General features: G+C 44.1%; 1 protein-coding gene across 1 annotated transcript in view; it reads right to left on the minus strand.

Moving 5' to 3' along the window:
* LOC144753380 (SPARC-like) overlaps window positions 1-24,861 on the minus strand; it is a 1,082,362-nt gene that overhangs the window by 63,916 nt on the left and 993,585 nt on the right. The gene's annotated exons all lie outside the window — the stretch shown is intronic.

Consider the following 24,861-nt stretch of genomic DNA (forward strand, 5'->3'; position numbering starts at 1 on the left):
TCCTTTTTCTGTCACACATTTCTCTACTCTGTCTTCCCTTCAGGTACCATGGGTCCAATGTGGTAGAAATAGGGCATATTCATACGGATCAGGATCGCCACTCCTCTCAAATCCATTGTAAAGCCAGAATGGGTCCGAACCTTATACCCTTGCCTTTTATATGTGTTTTCGGCACTAGAACTAAATCCGGTCCTTGGCTCTTCAAATACTGTGTGACCTACCCTCTGTAATTTCCCTTTCCAGAACATAGACATTACAGGAAAGTATATTTTGTCAGGCAGTATAAATACTGGAGCTTTGCTGGGTTGATGTGCGTCCCCGCAGTGTCCAAGCCTGGGTGGGCAGGGTCTCTAAGTGTGGTCTGGGAGGGGGGGTGACGTGCCCCTCACCCATTTGTTGCCCCTACAGCTTGGTTGTCCCCAAGTAAACCTAAAATTTCCCCAATCTCCCACCCGCCTCCCTACAAAGCAGGATCACAACTTTCTGCCATTGTAACATGCAGAGCGCCTGTCACTCCATACTCCACGAACATTTAAAGGTCTAACAATTAGACATCTCCCTTGCCAATCGCACCATCCCCAAAGGGTAAACCATAGTGCTTCTCATTGATCAGTATCTTGTATTCCCTGTTACCAGGCCCTGTGCTTCCCAGATACAAGCCATGTTTTCTAGGTCCAGGGCCCTCAAGCCCCTAGCAGCCAGTTTCCCATTGATTGCTTCATTTCCCAGCAGAGCCTTCCCCTCCCTCCTTCGGGCCTGAATCAGACCATCATTAAGTGTCTGGGTCTCTCCTCTCTCCCTCTCAGGTGGGGAAACCTCTTGGGTTGTGTGTGACTCCTGCAGGATGTCTTTCGAGGGTTGACCCATTGGAAGGTGTGCAGCTCTCCTGGTCTGCTACCCACCTATCTTGCCCATCCTGGCACCTTTCCGTCTCGCTCCCACCTGTCTACAGCCATCCAACCACTCCTATGCCTCGGATGGTGTGTTGAAGTGCTACATTTTTCCTTCTGCTACCACTTGCAGGTTGGCTGGAAAGAGCGTCATATATTTTAGTTCCCTGTTCCTGAGGCAGTATTTAACCTCCTCAAAGCCTCGCCTCAGTCTTTGCACTCTTAAAGTAAAGTCCGGGAAAAGCCTGAATGTGAATTTTCACTTGGTAGACCATCCTTAAGTCTGGCCATCTGGAGTATTTGCAGCCCAGCCTCTATGATTGAAGATGTGCGCAATGATTGTGCGCAACTGTGAACCGGGAGCACCTTCGGAAGACCTTTAGGTTTTAGGACATTAAGGAAGAAGTCCTGTAGAAACAGTTCAATGCTGGGGCCCTCTCCTCTCTTAGGCACTCTTACCACCTGTGTGTTAAGTTTCGAGCGCCCTTCATAGTCCTCCAGTTTGGCCTGTATAACGTTTTGTCCTCCAACAGGCAACCAGCCGGCACCTTTAATTTCTGGATCTCTTCCTGCAGTGATGTCAGGTCTTTTTCCATCTGCTGTGTTTTTTCACTCATTTTCAGTTGGTCCGCTCGTAAAAAAGTCAATTTTGCTATTGATGCAGTTCCGGACCCCCACTATCGCCTCCATGATGTCCTTCAGTGTGCACACCTTATCGGCTGCCTCCTGTTTCCCAGCCTTCCTTTCCATCTCCTCAGGGACGGCCTGCAGTGGGGACTGGGGGAGTATTTCTCCATTTTGCTTTACTGGCTTGGCTTCCTCCCTTGGCTCACACCATTGTGTCCCAAATACTGTCAACTGCCACAGGGAAGTCCAGATTCTGACTAGGGACCCCCAGGGACCTAGGGACAGAGGGGGGCAGCAGTCACCACCACTTTTCTGAGGGCAATGCCACTGTCAGTATCCAGGCTAAACCTCCACTCTTCGATGTTACTGCCTCCTCCTGCCTTCTCAGATTGCAGTCACAGGGATCTAGTGTCTTCCTCTCACTTGTTGAGTATCCCTGGTGTGGGGGTGCACTGCGGCAGCACCTTCCCCAATGTAAAGGGAGCACCTGTGTCCACGGCTTGTTCGGCCGATCTCTGCCTCCAGCCACCACCATGTCAGTGGCTCCAATCAATGCCTCCACCACACTCAGTGCTACCCCCATCTGCCGAGGCTTCCACCGGGAGGGTCGCCTGCTCCTTTCTGCCACAGCACGATGGTGAATTCCAGCTTCCCGGCAGGGCACAGAGTGTCCGCTCTCTTCTTATGCCAGACCCTACTCCTCGTATCAGGGCCACGCTTCCTCTCAGCAATCCACAAAAGGCCCAGTAGCCAGAGGCCAGCCACTCAATCCTCCAGGGCCCCCCCACCCGGCATCTTGACTGCATCTGGGTTTACTTTTTTTCTCTTTTCGGGTGCCTCATGCTCTGGCTCGCTTCCATATGGCCCATGGTGCACTGATGGGGAATGGTGTTATGGATTTTTTGGGCGATTGTGGCTGTGGTGACGGAGCTACATTACAGCGTGGCCAACACTATTGGTGCTCTGCCACACCCCTATAATATTGGAATTTTGATGGACATATTCTCCTGCCAAATGCATTCCAATAGTCATTTTTTCTGTCTTGGTACGTTGCTATTATACAGTCATTCAAATTAAGTATGGGTGAATTTTGCGGTTCTGCGGTCTGTGAATTCGCACGAAATTGCAAAAAAGTCAGCAAATTCGCAGATATTCCCACTAACTTGCGGATTTTTTTTCGATTTCCATCTACTCAACTGGAGTACTTTCTACTGGCTAACCAGTAAGTGTATAGTGCTTTTCCTACACTGCTGCTGCGTATAGGGCCAGAAGATTTGTCTCCACTGACCATGTGTGCCTGTAACTTTGCCACCGCGCCAAAAGGCGCCGAGGTCCCTTGAGTGAGCTGTCCATCATAGTTGGGAAAGGGCGGGAAGACGTTTGATACCGCTAGTGTGTGGTGCGGGGCTTCTATGCATGTCATCAACATGCCTCTTGTGTATAAAGGGTCAGAGAGCGAGCAGGGCAGCAGGTGAGGAACAAGCAGCCTCCTGGTCACAGGAACTACACGGGGATTGCGCTCGAGAAACTCATGAATTCAAAGACCCCCCTCGAGTATTACAGCTAATTTTCGACGGCAGATATGGGGTTAAAGCACACTTGCCCAGCCTCGACCGTGCTCACTAATGTTTTGGGCTGATTAAAACGTTACTGAATTTGAGCTTCAACTCGGGCACCTGCTTTATTTATATCTGTAAGTGCTTCCTGTTGAGGTTTAATTTTTGTGACAGGAGCGTCGTGCCAGAATGAGTCCTGCCCTTCATAGTTATCCTCGAAGATGCCACCGTTTTGTGCAATACCTCTTCTCATTTGGAGTACTTTCTACTGGCTAATCCAGTAAGTGCTACCTCGTTGGGTAATGATAGTGCTTTTCCTACACTGCATCTGCGTAGGGCCAGAAGATTTGTCTCCACTGACCATCCATGCCTGTAACTTTGCCACAGGGCCAAAAGGCGCCGAGGTCCCTTGAGTGAGCTGTCCATCATAGTTGGGAAAGGGTGGGAAGACGCTTGATACCGCTAGTGTGTGGTGCGGGGCTTCTATGCTTGTCAACATGCCTATTGTGTATAAAAGGTCAGAGAGCGAGCAGGGCAGCAGATGAGGAGAAAGCAGCCTCCTGGTCACAGGAACTACACAGGGATTGCGCTTGAGAAACTCAGGGATGCAAAGACCTCCCTCGGGTATTACAGCTAATTTTGGACGGCAGATATGGGGTTAAAGCACACTTGCCCAGCCTCGACCGTGCTCACTAATGTTTTGGGCTGATTAAAACGTTACTGAATTTGAGCTTCAACTCGGGCACCTGCTATATCTGTAAGTGCTTCCTGTTGAGGTTTATTTTTTGTGACAGGTGCCTCGTGCCAGAATGAATCCTGCCCTGCATAGTTATCCACGAAGATTCCACCTTTTTGTGCAATACCTCTACTCAACTGGAGTACTTTCTACTGGCTAATCCAGTAAGTGCTACCTCGTTGGGTAAATGTAAAGTGCTTTTCCTACACTGCAGCTGCGTAAAGGGTGAGAAGATTTGTCTCCACTGACCATGTGTGTCTGTAACTTTGCCACCGCGCCAAAAGGTGCAGAGGTCCCTTGAGTGAGCTGTCCATCATAGTTGGGAAAGGGTGGGAAGACGTTTGATACCGCTAGTGTGTGGTGCGGGGCTTCTATGCGTGTCAACATGCCTCTTGTGTATAAAGGGTTAGAGAGCGAGCAGGGCAGCAGGTGAGGAGGAAGCAGCCTCCTGGTCACAGGAACTACACGGGTATTGCGCTCGAGAAACTCAGGGATGCAAAGACCTCCCTCGGGTATTACAGCTAATTTTCGACGGCAGATATGGGGTTAAAGCACACTTGCCCAGCCTCGACCGTGCTCACTAATGTTTTGGGCTGATTAAAACGTTACTGAATTTGAGCTTATACTCGGGCACCTGCTTTATTTATATCTGTAAGTGCTTCCTGTTGATGTTTAATTTTTGGCCCACAGGAAGCACTTACAGAGTTAAGGCAGGTGCCCGAGTTGAAGTTAACTTTGTAACCATTTTAGAATGGCACCGGCAAGCTGCCAGAGTTGCTTACTTGCAAGTTGCAACTCTGGCAGCTTGGCGGCGCCATTCTAAAATGGTTACAAAGTTAGCTTTCTTCAACTCGAGCACCTGCCTTAACTGAAAGCTGCGGATTTGCGGATTTTTGGCAATTTTGCGAGATTCGCGGATCACGAAATTGCCGAAAATCTGCAAATTCCGCGAGCGGAACGGGTTTTCCACCCATAGTTAATTGAAATTTGCTATTATATCTCTTATCACAGCATGTATGAAGGTTTGGTTTATTTCATAAGTCCTTCGTCTCACTTCACCACTATCTCTACAAACTATGGCTTTCTAGCAAATGTAGTTGGAATAATGAGATTTAAATTTTACCTTATAGCCTGTTTCTTTTAAAAGATTGTAACAGATATGTTGCCTCTCAATACTGGAGAAGTAGCAGTCTGGCTCTCATAGTAGTTCATTGTTTGTTTTAGTTCTTAAAAGGAGATGGGTGGTGCACTGCTCAATTGAACAAAGTTTTAATGATAATGGGAAGGATGGGTGCACTCCAGGGTGGCGTTACCGTCAAGCGCCTGAAACTGTAGAACATGTAGTGTACGCATAGATATGCGTGTACATCCCCAAATGAGGCACTCCGTGGGGGGTCAACAAAATGATTCCAAAGTTCTTAGGAAGATGTAGATTTATTTTTCAGTACTAGTTATATAAAGATTCTCAATGATATTAACATCATATCAATGAATGTGATTCAATGCATGTATAGTAAATACGAACTCCAATGCATTTCGGGCGGAGCGCCCTTTATCAAGGAGAGCTGAAAAGAAAAGACAAGCCCATGTCAGGGTGGGGGATAGGTAAATAAAATGAAAAATTAGAATTAAGTGCCGATCAATCGGTGTGTTGGATAAGGTGCCAGAGCGAAACATAGCGGGTGTCGGAGGTGATTCGAATCGTGATTTCAGAAAGATGGACGGGGTTAGGGTAAGGTGAATGGAAGTGATGAGAATCTAACGCGAGTGAGAGGAGAGTGGGCGGAAGAGAGCTATTAATCTATGTCGCGGTTTCGTCAAACGACCCTGCGTGAAGGCAAAGTACTTACTTCTAAGAAGTGGCGAAGGGAACCGCTACTTCAGTCGGTATATCTGGATGTCCCAGCTAGGTCAACGCTGGTGCGTGAGAAAGGATTAAATACGGAAGTGCGGTATAGCGGAAATGAAGAAAGGACTAGCATGGTGTCGGGGGAAGGATTTGAAATAGAAAAGGTGATGGGTTATGGTGAGAGGGCCATCTTGGAACGGTCAAGAATGGTAAACAAAGCCTGAGTATAGAAAGGAGGGAAATAAAGAGCAATGAGATACATTATTCACATGTGATGGTTATAAATAACAACTATTTTCAACGCGGTCATTAAGTCCATGTGGTTTGAGTGTCTGTAGACGGTATATCCATTCAAGTTCTCTTTTAAGTAGTAACTTGCGTTTATCAATACCTTCTGTTCGAGTGATGAGTTCCAGTACTACAAATTGAAGTTGCGCAATAGTATGATGAAACTCATGAAAATGCATGGCAACATTGGATTTCTCCTGTTTAGTGCGAATGTTAAATTTGTGCTCGTTCATGCGCACTTTTATTTTTCTCTCAGTCTTACTGACATACATTTTTCCGCAGGGGCATTTCACGGCATAGATCAAGTTCGTGGAGTCGCATGTTGCGCTTACTTGAAGTTTGATGGGGTTGCCTTTCATAGGGTGTCTGATGGTGTTGCCCTTGATTATACAATTGCAATTGTTGCAGTTTAAGCATGGCTGGGCTCCTTTGTAAACTTTAATGTTGGGTGTTTGTTTGGTGAGAATTTCCTTTATATTTTTACTGCGGGTGTAAGCAAACAGTGGAGGGGTTTGAAAGATTTCCCGAAAATCGGGTTCCATTTGTAGGATCGGCCAATGGTTAAGGATGATTCTCTTGTATCTTGTGCTAGCCGTGGAGAATTTGGATATCAAAACCATGCGTTCTTCTGTTTGTTTGGGTCTTTTGAGAAGGCTTTCTTGTCTAGTGGTGCTTGCCACTCGAATGTGAGCTTCCTTGAGTATTTTTTCGGGGTAGCCTCTATCTTAGAAGCGATCGTGCATTTCCTTGATTCTGGTGTTGAAGGTTTGTTCTTCGGACACAATGCGTCTAACGCGTAACATTTGAGAGAATGGCAGATGCTTCTTAAGTGATCCCTGGTGGAAACTAGTGAAATGTAATGTGCTGTTCCGGTCAGTGGTTTTCCGGTGTAGGTCGGTGATGACTCCTTTTTCAGTGATCTTTATATTTACATCAAGAAACAAAATCTCTGTATCACTGATTAACCAGGTGAGTTTGATGCGTTCGTCTTTGGTATTTAATTCCGTCAAGGCATTAATGAGTGTGTCTTTGGTATCCGTCCATATAAGGAACAAATCGTCAATTTATCTGACGTACATTTTGATTTTGTTGTGGAAGGTGGTGTTGGCATATATGTGTAGATTTTCAAAATTTTCCATATAGATATTGGCGTATGTAGGAGCTGCGCAGTTTCCCATTGCCATTCCGGATAGCTGAAGATACCATTTATTTTCCTCTTGAAAGTAACTATGGTACAACGTGTACACCATAAGTTCCATAAGGAATGTTTGCATGGGCATGTCAATATCACTATTGAGAAGAGCTTGTTTGATGGCTTCAACTCCTCCCTGATGGGATATGGAGGTGTATAACGAACTGACGTCTGCTGTACAGAGTATCAGTGAGTCGGTAATATTAATTTGAATCTGAGCCAGTTTGAGTAAAAATTCTGTAGTGTCTTTGATATAACTTCTGGTTTTCGTGACCAAGGGTTGGAGATATTTGTCAATGTACTTGCCCGTGGGTTCGTGTATTGATCCTTTGGTGGAAACGATAGGTCTGAAGGGTGGATCATGGAGTTTTTTGTGTATTTTTGGACTCATGTGAATTGTGGGGCTCTTAGGGTGTTCTTGTAGCAGATAGTTTTTGGTGCGATCTTCAATAATCCCAGCTTGGTGGGCTGTCCACACTATTTTTTGCAAGATACTCTGAAACTCCCGGGTGGGATTGTTGTCAAGTTGCATGTAGATGGTAGTGTCCTGTATATGTTCAAAAAGACGTTGGAGGTACATGCTGGAGTTGAGGATCACGAGGGCCCCCCCCTTGTCAGCTTTGATGCATTTGATGTGTGTGTTATTGGCCAAGGTTTTTAGGGTGTCTCGATCCTTCTGTGTAATATTCTTGTGTTTAGATGAACTTTTGAAGTTAATTTTAGACAAGTCATTGCGTACTAAATTTTCGAATAGGTCTATGCACTTATGGCTACTAGGAGCTTGATAAGTGCTGGATGGTCGTAATCCCTTAAGTTGGTCACTTTTAACGATGGTGTTCGGAGGTAAGGTGTTGTCAAAAAAATGACGTAGTTTAAGTTTCCTGATGAATTTTAAGGTGCTCACTTCAAGTTCAAGTAAATTAGTATGCGCCACCGGAATAAATGACGTACCTTTCTCAAGAAGGTCCATTTGATGTTTGGGAATTATGGTATCGGAAATGTTGATGACTAGGTGGGCTTTTTGAGTTTGAGGTCTTTCTTGGTGACTGTACTCCGGGTGTTTGGAGGACTTTTTTCCTTTTCTTTTCTTCTTACTCCGCCGGAGTCTTCGGTTGCTTCTGGGTCTAATCCTAAAAAATGAACCGCAGGTGGTTGTTCTTGTCCAATCGTGGATGTGGTTGCTTGATCGTTAATGAGAGTTTGACAAATGGAGGTTACCGTGGTAGTTTTTTGTGGAGGACAGTAAGAAGAGTCACTTCCAGAGGATGATGTGTCGGTCTGTGTGTTAAAGGACTTATTTCGACGTCGTTGGGCATAAACGTCAGCCCAAGTGTACACTTCATCTAGCTTGTAATCAAGCGTGTCTCTTCGAAACTTTCTGACTTTGCGCTCGTTTATCTCTTTATGATGTTTGTCGAGAACAGTTTTAATATCATCGAGTGTGGTTGTGAGCTCTTCAGGTGTCAATAAGTCTTTCAATTCACTATCTATCTCCTTAATTTCTTGTTCTAAGTCTTTGAGGATACCAGAAAGTTCTTCCACGATAAGAAGGATCAGATCCAGACTACATTTATTGAGTATTCCGTTCCATTTTTCTTTAAATGTTTTAGAGTTCTTGCATAGGGAGGGCTTAAGGGCTATCCGTAATCCACGTGGGATTCTGAGCACTCGATGATATTTAAGTAATGTACTCGCATGGAGTTTTTGGTTGATGTGGCGTTTAGAAAGATACAGTAGTTGTCTCAGACATTGCTCTTTATTGCGAATAGTTGCGGTAGGGCTGATGTCTTCTTCGATCAGCGAATAGATGCGTTGACGTTCGTCTTCATTGTATGCAAGGGTATGAGCCCTAGCCTCAGTGCTTTTGCTGATTTAATCGAATTGCATATTTGGTGGCATGCTGCCCACCCGTGGGCGGATAAGAGAACTGACCATTAAAAGGAGATGGGTGGTGCACTGCTCAATTGAACAAAGTTTTAATGATAATGGGAAGGATGGGTGCACTCCAGGGTGGCGTTACCGTCAAGCGCCTGAAACTGTAGAACATGTAGTGTACGCATAGATATGCGTGTACATCCCCAAATGAGGCACTCCGTGGGGGGGTCAACAAAATGATTCCAAAGTTCTTAGGAAGATGTAGATTTATTGTTCAGTAGTAGTTATATAAAAATTCTCAATGATATTAACATCATATCAATGAAGGTGATTCAATGCATGAATAGTAAATACGAACTCCAATGCATTTCGGGCAGAGCGCCCTTTATCAAGGAGAGCTGAAAAGAAAAGACAAGCCCATGTCAGGGTGGTGGATAGGTAAATAAAATGAAAAATTAGAATTAAGTGCTGATCAATCGGTGTGTTGGATAAGGTGCCAGAGCGAAACATAGCGGGTGTCGGAGGTGATTTGAATCGTGATTTCAGAAAGATGGACGGGGTTAGGGTAAGGTGAATGGAAGTGATGAGAATCTAACGCGAGTGAGAGGAGAGTGGGCGGAAGAGAGCTATTAATCTATGTTGCGGTTTCGTCAAACGACCCTGCGTGAAGGCAAAGTACTTACTTCTAAGAAGTGGCGAAGGGAACCGCTACTTCAGTCGGTATATCTGGATGTCCCAGCTAGGTCAACGCTGGTTGTTTTAGTTCTTCACACCACTCAGAAAAGTGTGCTCACAAACACTGCACTGCTGCATATCAAGAAAAATTATTAGAGGGGACATTTATCTCGATGCTTTCAATGGAACAGCTTACCTTACTACAGTTAAAAAAAGCCTTTTGAGCCTTTTCTCTGTAAGGACATGTTTAACATTTATCTTTTACATGTCCTACTTTTAAATACCATGCAGCCTGCCTTCATGGGTAGAAAGGCCTACTTAGAAGTGGCATATTAATATTTAGGCGGGGTTTAGGCATGTCAAAGAGGGTTTAGATTTGACAGGTTGAATGTGCTGTTTAAACCAGCACAGCCAGGCCACTGGTGGCAGGACTACTGTCATGGTTACACTGCCATTATAATTATGCAGTGATGCAGTCCACTGGTGACCTATAACTCACAGGTCTTTGGTATACTGTGGTACCATATACTAGAGTTCCATGGCTGTTTAATATGCCAATCAAGGGTATGCTGATGTAATCTTGTTGAAACAGGGAGCACAGGCACTATGCCACTGGTCAGCAAGGGTAAAGTGCACAGAGTTCTACAGCCAGCAAAAACAGTCAAGGCAAACATCTGGGGTGGTACCTCACAATTGATGATCATTTCCGACAATGGAGCATTGGATTAGTCCACTTCAGACATTAGTTGTATTGCCCTTTGAGTTGCTGCATTTTACTTGATCATGTGTGTACCTCTGACTGAAAATGAAAGTGCTTCGAAGCCATGGTTGGTGGGTCCGTCCTTTAGTTTTCCTTTTTTTCCTCTTTTTATACATGCATGTTACTTTCTTTCCTTATTTTTTTTATTTTTGTAGATTGGTGTGGATGTGAGTTCCACCTCATAAAGTTGTGCATCAAAAGGTTAATCTTTCCCATCCTTCATTTCCGGTTGGTTTTTACTATTACCAAGGTATAATATATGCTTAGGTTTAATTTGTTAACCACTTGGGTATTGGGTATTTTTCACAAACACTAGAACATAACCCCAATCCGTGTGTAGATTAAGTCTCTGGTCCTGACAAATTGCCTTTTGTTCGAAAGCGGCTTTCATGGCAAGAAACATGTTGACTTTGATGTACAACTTCATGAGCTGAAACAGATAATTACTCCCACTTTCAGACAGCACTGCATTTTAACGTAGACATTAGGACTGTACATTAAAAAATCAACAGGATACCTCTTAGTTTATTTTAACTCACTCATATCAACACCAATCTACACCCAGAGCACCTACACCCACACTTCATATACAACAAAGAAACAAAAGGTCTCTGGCAAAGATCCCCCTCGAGGGGCCCGTTGGGCATTGCACCCCCGGCCCAACCAGGAGCTGCCCTATGATGAAGCATGACACGCACCTGGGTTTGTGAGGGCTCTTGCTCCTGAGCAAACAGATCCCCTGATCTGATTCTTCAGCTCACCACCAACCTTTTCTCTCTCTTGAGGAACTGCATACATGTATTCTTAGTCTCAGACTCATTGGGAACATGTATGCTGGACCTAGATGCGCTCTTAGCCCCTCTCTCTGTATATTTCCTATTTGTCTGAGCATACTGCATTTTCACAGTCAATGGCACTGGACCCTTTGTTTGCTGCTCATTTCTTCTGAAATGTGCTGCACCCCTCGCAGCAGCTGTTTTAAAAACAGGCCGCCATTATAGAATGTTGTTGTCCATATTGTACCATTGTTTTGCATTAAAAGATGGCCAATATGTTGGTTATAAATGTGGCAGCTATGTTGAAACTTTTATACAGCAGTACACTTGATACACTATCATTACAAACTGGCTGCCTGCTGCATAGTATTTTTTTTATTGCAAGCATTCCATTTGCATGCGGCAAGTTTTCTTGTTTCTACTTTTAATCTTCTAATGTATCCTGCCTATGTCAGTTGAGCAGGGGGCAAGGAATAAATGAATGAATGGATGAGTACAAGGATGTGTCAGAGCGAATTTATGATGTTGTATTGTATGCTTCACCTTACCAATGATTGAAGAACCAGTTTTAGTTAGAAAACCAGACGTATTGGCACTGCCAGTGTTTGTGTTATTCGCCTTAGCCCAAAAGGCAATGGCATTGTGCATCCCATTCTTTCACGGATGCTGTTACTAGTATTTTGCTTTTTAACATTGAGATGCATTGTGTGCTTCTTTGTGAGATTGCTTACGCTGAAGACAGCTAGTGCCCTGACGACCTCTGGATGCACTGTATAAAAATATACAAATCAAGTACATCCTTCACTGGTAGGGGTGTACCTTGGTCAGTGAGATTCGGGGTGTGTGAGGCTCAAATTTCTCAACTAAAAAGTAGTGGGCTGCAGAGTGAAGGGGTGAGATCACCAGGGTTCGGTATGAACTGTTTCCAGGAGGAACCTTGTAAGTATTGATTTGCTTTAGGTGGACCTCTTTCTTAAGTCGCACAGTTAATGAAAAACTGGGGTTTGGAATACTACCCTGAGCGATTATCATTGGTTAGACTATTTTCAAGCATTCAACCAAATTACCTTTTGAGTGTTTGATTGCCAGTAGCATGCCTAGAAATATGATACTAGCACAGCTTTTCAGACCTACTACTGCCAATGTTTATGAATTCCAAAACTTTTTACATTAGCACCTATTCAAGGAGTACATCCACGGGTGCAGATATATAACTTTTTTGTTATCCTGGTTACTACTTATATTTGGGAGCCCAATCAAAAAATTTAACAAGTTAAAATCTGCTAGTCAAAGGAACACGACGAGAAACCCCACCACAGGCATAGCAGAACCAACTCAGGGGCCCCCAAACCATTTGCCAGACCAAGAATGTCTTTGAGGGTGTCAGCAACAAACACCCCTACTGAAGCTACGCCCCTGCCTGTCCTACCTAGACCTTGTAGTTCTCTCTGAGAACTCATGACTATCGTCATGTACAACTCACGGACTAGAGCCGCTGCCCTGGGATCACTTATTTTAAATACATTTTCACTGCACACACTCTGCTTTGCCTCTGCTACAAGAAACCTTGATTGTAGAGTTGTCCTATCGATGCATGTTGACAGGGCTATATGTTTCTACTCCTCACATTTTACAAACCATTTTATCAAGTACTTTGCCCAAGTTGCACATAGAGGAGGACTTGCTGGCAAATTAATAAAGTGAGGTCAACCAGAGCAGAGTCATGGGTCTAGTTTGTCTCTGAGAGTCTGTGCACGAAAAACGTTTGTATGCATGACATGCAATAAACGTAATCTACCACATGCTACAATCGCTTCAAAATTCTAAAAAGTGCATTTTTTAACATGCAGAAGCATTTCACCATAGCAGATATTTATTAAAAGTCATACTTTTTAGAAATGTTTATGGGTCACGTCCCAACGACAATCCAATTGGTGAATGAGAGGCAAGTCAGTAGTCCTGTAAACCTTAAATGTGGCCTCAGTTCTTATCAGGGATAGATAAACATTACAGCCCATGAAAACAAACATAAGAGGTACTTTCACAGCACGCCCCCTGAATTCAAGTATATAAAGGTGCGCTGATGAGCGATAATAAAGAAAAAGGAGGCTATGTGAAATAAAATATGTGCTTAGGATCACACAATTTGGACAAGCAGAGACCCATTGAGTACAGGTTATCTGGATTCACATTTTGAGATTCAGCCACTGAATGGGTATCACTGTCTCTCTCTCTCTCTCTCTCTTCCGTTTGCATCAAAGGTCACAGTTGTCTTTCATTATTGGCTCACAAGGAGAAAGACACAGGTAGCAGACCCAACTCAGGACCCCAAGGCCCTAGAACCCAGCCAAGAATGCATTTATTTGAGGAGTGTCACACATCAAACCACCCCCCACACCCCTCCGAAGCTATACCCCTGTATAGTGGCTGCCTTTGTGAAACCTGTTTTAATATGAACGCACATCGTTGCAATAACATTGTTCATATTGAATACAAAATTAAATTTCCCTGCATGTTGCTTCGGTTTTCAAGCTGCCATTACTGCCAACCCCAGCTGTCTAGGATGCGTTTCTCAAGGGCATGGTCCAATTCTGTTACATTCCACACTCCCTTCTTTTCATAAAAGAAGAGCCTGGCCTCAAGATTTGCGCGCTTTGGGGACTCTAACACTGCTGAAATGTAAAAAGCTATATCCGGATTTCCATCTGGATAATATCAGAGATGGATCGCCCCCCATTGCGTGGTTTAGGGGGTTTTAATATCCCTCCAGCTGTTTTATTCAATTTTAAAATAATCTGCTCTACAGAAAAGCCGCTGGGGCTGAAAGCTTTATTAATATTCATTTGTCTAAGCGGGTGTCCTACATATCCATCATGCTCTGTCTTTTGTGTGGAAATATGGCTTTTGGAGATTACTTGTGACGGAGTATTTTTTGTAGATGTCAGTAAAATAAAAGCATGCTTTGGACAAAATGAATTGTGCAGGGCATGGACGATTCACTCTACACTGACCAAAAAGACCACAATGTAAACAATGACAACAAGCACAGAATCAACATATGTTCTGTTGGGTTTTGCTCAACTTTATCTGTGTAGGGGGAACGATTCGAGGTCTATGACCATTCTTGCCTTCAATGTAGGGGTGTGCAAAATATAAAGAGAACATTATTGTGAAACTACACGAAAATGTGTGGAACGGACTTGCTAGAACCTGGCATGAAAATTGACCACAACATACCTTGTTTTTAAATGTCACTCTAAGTACTTGGCAGGAGCTTGGTTCAAGCAGAAAAATCTGATCAAAATTAGTATCCAGAGGGTAAATGGTATACAAAATGTCATATCTATAAAATTATACAAAATTATATAACTTTTGCACTCTCCAGGCTATCATAGTTATCAAGGCCATCTCAACAATGGAGTTCCAGTTTACTCTCCTTGCCATTTTGCTAGCTAAGGGCTCTATTATAACTACTGCAGTCCATGGACCACCATAGCCATGGTAGAGGTAGAGGCACTGCCGCACCGGGGGTCCAACCGCCCCATTAGAACTTGGGTGGTTGGACCGCATGGGCACCACCACAACTGCCAGGGATCAGAGTTCCCTGGTGGTGTTGCTGCGATCTTAAGGCCGCAATATGCTTGGCGGGCCTGCTGCGGCCCTGTCAAGCATATACCGGAGTATTGATAATTGGAGGTAAGTAAACAATTTAATTAATAAAATGAATTTCGTAGCGCGGGCTGCATCGTATTTTGCAATGCAGGGCGCGCTACGAAATTCGTTTTATTAATTAAATTGTTTACTTACCTCAAATTATCAATACTCCGGTTTTTAGCATCCCCCATCCTGCCCCTCCCCGCCCTGCTTTTCGCTCCACCGCAACTCCCTCCACGGGCCGCGGCTGCACACTTTCCATGTTGGTGTGACTGCCATGAAAAGTGTGGTGGTGAGGAAACAAAGGGAGCGCTATAGGGCCCCCTTGTGACTCTACGCTATGGGGTGCCTGCAGTGGGGGTACATGTTGTGTCTCCCTGTTTCAATGCACCCCCAGATCCTGCAGGAACTGCCTTTGACTCTCCCATTGTGGTACCTTTTTCAAAGGCATCACCATTGGGACCACCAAAGAACTGCCCACCAGAGACTTTAAAAGATGGCCTCTGGTGGTATTTTTTATGATTTTGGTGGTTTCGGAGCTGGGCGGTGGCATGGCGGCCCAGCTCTGAGACCGCCAAAGTCATAATGAGGCCTTTAGTAGCAAAGAGTTTGGCAATTTGTCAACTCTGTGAGGTCATTAGTAGTTGAAGGGTGTATGGTGTCATTTTTGCTCCCCCTAGTAATTTGGTAAATGGCTGCCCATGTGCAGAGTCAAGGTATGGATGTTTCCAATGGATACCAATCACATGTGACATGGATCCACCAATGGATGTCAATTTTACAATCACTACATTCCTTATGATATCAGTGTTTTTAAAAAAGAGAAAAGGCTAAAGGGCTTTCCTTTTGACAATATTAACAAGCAATGGCGTAGCCTATAGGTCTTGCCTTTGGGACCTTATAAGTGTTTAGCAATGCAGAACATTATCCTGGGTGCTGTGCTGCCAGGGACTGAAGAGCTATACAGGTACTACACCCTGGGCTATGCAGTCTGATTCAGGAATACATGCTGGCCTCAGGAAACATTTATGAACCCATTCCAAGGGACGAATTATGAAGCTGCACAGAATCATGCACGCAAGCCAACAAATGGGTAAGCAAGGGCAAGCTCCAAGTCCGTTTTAGATACAAAAGTGTCTTGCAAAGGAGATGCATGAGCTGTAGCATTCTCTCACAGGCTCGACCCTAAAAAGGTATTAATGTGCCAAATTACACCAATTGTGATGAACAGGCTCTGCTAATGAACCTCAATATTGACTGACAGCCACAGGAAAAATAAAAAGATAATAACACCATGGTATTATCATTTTATTTCTCCAAACTGGCTCTGTTTAAGTTTGAGCGGGGTGTGGCGGGATTCCCACAGAGCAGAGGGGAAAGTGGTGGGCACTTTCTAAGTGCGCATGATGGTTTGGCCGGCCGTCTTGGGAATGCCAAATAACCATGTGCACTTAGCATATTCTTCACCTGGCTGTATTGCACAGACTGTGTGGAGAACATGCAGAGGCTTCCAGTCTCTGACTGAAAGCCGAACCACAGCACTCAGACAAATCACAACACTGCTGTCATGCTGGCTTAGGGAAGTCTGGGAACCTGTGTGCTTCTTGTTTCCTGTGTCAGACGGAGGAGGGGCGGCGGATGGCAGGTAAGTGGATTTTTCTTTTTATTTCTTTTTTAAGCCCTCCCTTCCCACCCCACCACTACCGCCCCATAGCTGCTACTACTGCTGATAGCATCCTTGTGTTACTGGACTGGTAGCATCCCTCTGTTTCCTGATATCCCTAAATGCTGCTTTGAAGTACCTTGTGAGTCCACCTGTGTCCTGCAGGGGGTAGTCCACTTCTTGGAATACATTATACCAATAGCTTTCCTCTTCTAATGAAAATGTGTCACTAAGCAAAGCTGGTCGTGGGCCATTCGATTAGGGAGCAGTGGTAGATAGCGGTGCATCATATTACTGGAAGACCAGTTTATGTCAAAGGTTAGAAGGAAGGAGCTTTTGAAGAGCCCTCAGGAGGTCTTAGTAAAACATGTCAACACAGAGAGGCACTTTCAGAGAGGTCTCAATGTAGGGACAGCAGTGCACAAGGCAATTCAGACTGGATGAGAGATGACCTCTTGACGTCCCCATGGAGGGATAGCAACTAAAAAAGAATGCACTTTATGAGAACGTACCATGCACAAAAGTGCAATACTAATTTACGGTGAAAGGAAAATACATGTGGTTGTGATTTAATTCATTAATTTTGTTATGGGATTCTAACATTTGGAGTTCCCCTCTAAAATTCCGTGCGGTCAAGACAGAATTTTTTTTTACCAAATAGTACCAATGGAATTCAATAACAATGTTTGAATGTCATTTAATCATTAATTCTGGTCAACCAATGATTTTTGATTCCACCTTTTACTTTTTGCCATAGTTTTTATTGTTTTTGGATATGTGGCATATTTGTTATTTTTGGAAATTAACATCATTTTTACTTTTGGTGACTTATGACTATTACTTTAACAACTCTCAGCTTCCAGTTTAAGTGACTATAATTTTTACTTGCTTAATGGCTTTCATTTATATTGTTAGTCAATTTAACTTTTTGATTAATTGTGTTTTATAGTAACTTATGTTTTAATTTTCCTATTAATAAATTGCTGCTTATACTTTACCCCACTGGGGTATCCGTTGTTATCTGGTTGCTCTCTCTTCCATGTTTTATTTTTGCAGGGCTTCAGTTTTTACACTACATTAGTGCTGCCCTCTAGTTTTCAACAATGTTAAAGATTGTCATAAGGCTGGAAGGATGGAACTGCTTAGGAAATGTGGTTGTTGCATATCCTTTCAGGTGAAGAGGTGGAGTAGCAGTGAATTAGGAACTTGCAGGAAAAAGGTGTAGGTAAAAATGTTTTTTAAAAAACTCAAATGGGAAAAAAACACGTGTAGGTGCAGCGTCAGAAACAAGTGGCTCCTACAGGGACAGTAAACAAACATATTTTTCGTAAAACAAAAAAATATATACTAAATATGAGAATCCATACTCTAAATTTGTTAAGGCCGGAGTTGCTGGCATGCTTTAGGTTTACTGTACAACACGATCCCCTATATTTAGACGAATATAAAAAAAAAATTGGGAGGGCCCTTCCCTCTTCTCAGAAACATCTGACACTCCAAGTACAACAGAAAGTTCAATTTTTGATCAACTAGAGAAATCTACCAAGAAATGTATCAGGCTGCAACTGATGGTCCGTATGCTCACTGAGTATCTTAAAACAGATATAATCCCTGCGGGCTTGCAAGTTTGCAACATACCGGGAGTTTTCACTGAAATCAAAAATATCTCACCGGACTTAGCTATATTGGAACAACCTGCTCAAGACATGGGATGGTGTTGGGCTTAGACATAGCCAACAAGGAAGCTAAAAAACTAGAGATAGGAATAAATGACATTGAGAGACAGATAAAAGACAAATAGTGGGATTAAAGACGCAAAAACCCTTCTAGATAAAGTTGAAAAAAACCCTCTCTGAGTTCCATAGAATTGAACAGAACAAGAAAATCACTAATATTAAACGGGACGTAAAAAACTACAAAACCGAGGGGACCTATTCCTAAATAGTGTAAGATTTCTACACAAATATATCATACTTGGGCCCCAGGACACAGAGACCGTGGGGCAGGTTTAATAAACAACAGAACACAGTAGGACACCTCGGCCGAATCATCCAACAGTTCAGACACTGGTGAAGACCCCAGTACTTCTAGAAATAGAGGCAACAACCCTAATTTTGTAGGACAAAAACAGGGACGTCAGGCCAACCGGGGCACGCCACCTCCCACTCGTTGGTACAGTGCACCAGGGGACAGACAAACACGCCAGAGATATTACCAATGGTAAGACACTCAAGACCTCCTACTGATCTAACAACTATTTCTAGTATTGACAACATGCCTGACACTGAATCTATCCCGATTTTCAACCTCTCAAATTACCAACTGTCTGAGAAAGAAATCATATTACTGAGTAAGGGATTATGTTTCATCCCTACCGTTACACCTGACTATCTCCAACTCCAGATTGAACTCGTACGATTCTTCAGAAAGATATGCCTCCAAGCATTTTTTCTTGATAAACCCTATACCCCTTCAACAGCCTTCACTACATTTCGCCCGCCTTGGACCTTCTCCCCTCCGCAACATAGCATACCTTCTGAGATTCTCACCTTCGAGTAGTTAGTACTTAAAGACATTACAGATCAGGAACAGACACACAGATATATTCCTAACAACCTCACACTCTCTGAGAAAAATGCCCTACACGGAATTAACCAAATGGAGATATTGGTTGCTAAACCGGTGGACAAGGAAGGGAGGATCGTTCTTCAGAACACTGACACTTACACACAGGAAATCCTTAGGCGACTATCTAGACCAGATCACTATCTGAGACTCCCTTCTGACCCTACCAAGGAGATTCAGAAACTCATTCTTGACATTACAGAGGAAGGTGTTGCACAGGGTTTCTTGAGCAAAAACAAATTCCTATACCTCAACACCAAATCACCACGCACACCGGTGATATACACTCTCCCTAAAATGCATAAAAATGCCACTGCACCACCAGGTCGGCCAATTGTATCTAGATGTGGCTCAATTCTTGAGCCGCTCGGCAGATATATTGATCATTTTATTAAGGACCTCGTACCTGACACCTTGTGTTATATCAAGGATACCATGGTCATGGTCAACCTTGTAGAAGGCCTCCCTTTTGATCCCCAACAGGGCCTCCTGTGTACCCTTGACGTAGAGTCACTCTACACTAACATTCCCCAAGACGAAGGCATTGATATTATTGGTATGGCTCTTAACTCCAGACCCAACCTCACCCGTCCCCTCCTCCTTTATTCTCCATCTATTGAAAATATGCCTTACTCGCGGTTTCTTACTTTTTAATGGCAACTTTTACTAACAGGTTAAGGGCACCAGTATAAGCGCAGTTTTTGCCCCAAATTTTGCCATACTATATATGGACTGACTCGAAACACAGAGAATACTATCCCCCCACAATCCGTTCTGAAATAACATTCTAAAATGGAAGCGTTACATAGACAACATCTTCCTCGTATGGAATGGGCCTGATGTAAGTCGGTTGGACTTGCAAGACTGGCTTAACACACACAGTAATGGCCTCACTTTTACCATCAATAAAAGTAAACAAGAAGAGGTGGCTTTTAAGCATGGGTGGATTTTGCGAATTGGCAATCCGCAAACTTGCGTATTTACGGATTTGCAATCCGCAAAATCCGCGAACTCTCGCGAATTTGCGGATTTTTTTTTTGTGTTCGCAAGGGTTTCTGCCAGTTCGCGAAGGTTGTGTACCAGTTCGCAATTGCGAACTTACTTGTCGGCTCGCAACGGCCGCGACTATGTTGTTTCTACGTCTGGTTCATCATCACAGATTCACAGCACCCTCTGTTTCACCACTGCCACCCTCTGGTACACCCATGCCACCCTCTGGTACATCACTGCCACCCTCTGGTTGGTTTATCACTGTAGATTATGGGGGTGAAAAAAGCAAGCACACCTGCCCTGCTTCAACTGACATGAATTAATTTGGGGTTGATTAATGTGTCACTGAGTTTAAACTTCCAGTCTGGCTGGCACCTGCTTCCTTATCTGTAATTTGCTTTCTGTTGCAGTGCAACTTCTTTTCACAGGACCTTTGTGGCCTACTTGTAGCTATTCTCTGAGCCTGCTGTGAGGGTCAGAGCAGGGTCATAGAATAGTTGCAAGTAAGCAACTGAACTCTGAAGGGGCCCTACAGGGAATGGTTACTAATGATAAGATTGAACTTTTGCACCTGCTGAGTGCTTTCAGTTTTGTCTGTAATTGCTTTCTGTTGCAGTGTAATTTTTTTAACAGGACCTTTGTTGTATACTTGTAGCTATTCTCTGAGCCTGCTGTGAGGGTCAGAGCAGGGTCATAGAATAGTTGCAAGTAGGCAAATGAACTCTGAAGGGGCCCCTCAGGAAGCACTACAGGGAATGGTTACTAATGATAAGATTAAACTTTTGCACCTGCTGAGTGCTTTCAGTTTTGCAAAAATCCAAATATCCAGCAGCATCCACGAAAAAGTAATTCTTCCAGGTCAATCTCCAAATCAAAGTGACCAGCACATGAAGAAAGCACTGGGAGGAGCCTGCTGGACAGGAACAGGAAGTTGGAGACTGTGGGGCACATCCTTCCTCCCACCCCCCCCCCAAAATGGACTCCTTGCAAAGAAAAAGTGCAGGCAAATGTGAAGCTGAGGAGTTATTCTGATAAAAATCATAATTTTCAAGGTTTATGCTGCCTGCTGGTGGATTTCTTGTGCGAAAATGCAAATTTTGCAATCTCGCAATTGCGAGATTGTCGCTGCCCGCCGCATCTACGTGTTCGCAAGTGTTTACTCCCGCGAAATTGTATAGTATTCTAGTTGGCAAGTGTGACCAAGCAAAAAATCCGCTTCGCACGGATTTTACGAATTTTCGGCAAGTTCGCGGGAGTTCGCGGATTGCGAATTTGCCGAAAATCCGCAAAATCCGCGAGCGGAACGGATTTTACGCCCATGCTTAGTGGATTTCCTTGACTTGACCATCATAGCTGACAATGGTACACTCTACACCACACTTTACCCCAAACCGACAGAGAAAAATACATTATTGGCATACAGCAGCCATCACCCGAGAGCCCTACGCGACTCCCTCCCATACTCACAATTCCTCCGCATACACCACAATTGCTATCAAAAGGAGGATTATTTTATGGAGGCTAAAATCTTATACAAGAAACTGACGAGTAGAGGTTACCCTCGTAAACTAGTGATGATAGCCCTCAAAAGAGCATGGTACTGCCCTAGAGAGACATTACCGAGCCCCAAAGAAAGAAGCAGTGGGGATAAAATAATATTTGTCACCACATTTTCACCCATCTCTAATGCAGTGAGGAAATGCATTTTGAAACACTGGCCCACATTAAATGCAGGCAGCCTCAATCTAGAATGCCCTCTTTTTGCTTTAAAAAAAAGTAAAAGCATTAAAGACCACCTGGGAAGGTCACCCTCCCTAGTACCAAAAGTAATTCCACTCTAAGGGAACTATCGCGCTTACCACCAGTAATATGCCATTTCAAATGCGGAGGATGCAGCGTGTACCACCTCACCATGGACACAAAATAATTTGTGCATGCAAACATTGATATCAGTCTGACTAATTTTTCAAACTGCAACACTGTCAAAGTAATATAGGATATTATTTGCCCTTGTAACTCAATTTCTGTGGGTCAAACAACACAAAAAAACGTAATCCGGATTTTTCAGCACAGAAGTCGTGTACGTTGCAGAACACCGAATGCACCACTTGTTGAACATTATATTTCCCTTAACCACACTGAGGATGATATAAGGTGGCAAGTGATCACTGTGATTCAACAGCCTGCTAGGAGCATGAACATTGCTGGCAACCTCAACAAGGAAGAACTAAAATGGATCATACGAACTGACAGTCTCCACACAGGTCTGAATCGCCTGGAGGACTCAACCAATTTGCTATAACTTGGCTATACCATTGATTGACTTATGATGTTCCCCCGTTGCTCACTTTGTACAATTTTCACCAATTATAACTGTCATACTTCTTCTGACATCTGAGTTGGGACCAACTCTAAACGAAATGACAGTCTCCACCCAGGTCTGAATCGCCTGGAGGACTAGACCAATTTGCTATAACTTGGCTACAATCTTGATTGACTTATGATGTTCCCCCGTTGCTCCCTATGTACAATTTTCACCATTTATAACTGCCATACTTCTTCTGATTTCTGAGTTGGGACCAACTCCATACAATGTCTGTTGTCAATTACACTTCCTTTTGTGATTATCATGTTTACTGTTAAAACCCTTGGATTGTTCTGTCTCAACACTTGCTTCCTTGTGCACTATTCTAGTTACCTTCGGCACTATCCTAGTTACTCTACTCAACCCTGCATCTTATGTTTAGACCATTCGGGCTACCTTTTATCCTCTTACTACTCCCCCCTCTCTATTGGGATACTGTCTACCCTAGGAATTTGTTCTTTCTTTATCACCCTATCCAACCCCTTTTCTACCCTTCGCTCTCTACGATGTTGCATTGTCATGACCTCTCACCCCTGTCTCTAGTCCACACTCTGATGCTAATACGATGTGCTTGCACCGCACTCATGCCTCTGGTCTCCATATCTTGACCACGATGTCTGTTGTCAATTACCTTTCCTTCTGTGATTATCATTTTTACTGTTAAAACCCTTGGATTGTTCTGTCTCAACACTTGTTCCCTCCAGCACTATTCTAGTTACCTTCTGCGCTATCCCAGGTTACTGTACTCAACCCTGCATCTTATGTTTAGACCATTTGGGCTACCTTTTATCCTCTTACTACTCTCCCCCTCTCTATCAGGATACTGTCTACACTAGGAATTAGTTCTTTCTTTATCACACTATGCAAGACTTTTCTACCCTCCGCCCTCTACGATGTTGCATTATCGTGACCTCTCTCACCCTTGTCTCTAATCCAGACTCTGATGCTAATACAACGCGCTTGCAGCACGCCCTTGCCTCTAGTCTCCATAACTTGACCATATGGAAGGACATTGGCCTCACTGCTCCAATTTTTTATTAACCCTACAATTCACGTTCCCTCCCAACTTCTATCTCACCTCCCTCACTCATCAAGTATAAGCATCCCTATGCTTCCCATATTATCGACATCACTGACACTCCTTACTGACACTCCCTTCCAAGATGGCCGCCTTCGCCTACAGACAATTTGTGCGGCCACGTCTCTGTTCTCCATATCTGCATATCCTGGCCACATGGAACATTAGCATTACTGCTCTTGCTATTTTTTACCTTACAAGTCACGCTCCTTGACTCTTCAATTTGAAGCATCTTCAGGCTTCCCTCATAACCGACGTCATTCTCACTCTTTTTTAAGATGGCCACCCCTGCCCACAGACAATCTCCTACGTTAGGCTCGCACCCCAGGGTGACGTCCTATCCAGGCGCATCGCACATTTAGGCCACCTTACGCCAGCTAGCCCACTCTTATCACTGAGTGCGGTGACTACACAAAGCAATTTCTGCTCCCCCTTTTGGCCAGAGCACACGGGACTTCAACAAATCACCTTTTCAGGTAAGCACGTTCCGCTCCTCACCCTTCCCGTTGGTAATTAATTGGTTCTTTGCCCACCATATTGATTACTCCCCTCCCTTAGGCCTGGATCCTCTCATCACCACCGGTAATTTGCCTCCTTGGTCCCGGACAGGACATTACCTTCTCTTCTCCTCCGTCGCCCATCTGCTGCCCATTGAGGTAAGCACCCTCCATTTCTCACCGCCACTTTTGGTAGTTACTCGGCCCTTCGCACTACTTATCATTCTCTCCTTCCCACAGGCTTACAAATATACCGACCTTCCGGCAATTCTGCCCAATTAGTCCCGGATGAGACATCACCTCCTGCCGCTTGTGCAGGCGCATCCCCGCCGCAATCACCCCTCTGGTAAGACTTAGGGTCTCTATTCGGGATTTGCCCCATCGCCCCAGTTATCCCTCCTCAGTCTAATCTGACCTTCTCCTCATTCTAGGTCCCCCACCCCTCCATTTCTCTACCATTCAGGATACGCCTGGATACGCCCAGATTCTTTTCGACTCAATTTCACTGTAAGTCCTTGCTTCCAATTGCCCTGCTACACTGCACTCCTTTACTGCCTGTATTCACTGCTATCTTGTCTACGCTAGGTCCCATTGCACAGGTACACCCTGCCCGCTTAAATATCAGAAACTATAAGGCTGAAATTAAAACGGCGCAATCTGTATTTTATGAGGGCAGGATTAGCGGGCCGCCAATTCGCCTAGGGAGATCTTTCGGATTGCCAAATCTCTCATCAGCGTTCCACAAAAACTCCCTAATCCTAAAAA

The sequence above is a fragment of the Lissotriton helveticus genome, chromosome 5_1, assembly GCF_964261635.1.
Source record: "Lissotriton helveticus chromosome 5_1, aLisHel1.1, whole genome shotgun sequence".
Taxonomy (NCBI): domain Eukaryota; kingdom Metazoa; phylum Chordata; class Amphibia; order Caudata; family Salamandridae; genus Lissotriton; species Lissotriton helveticus.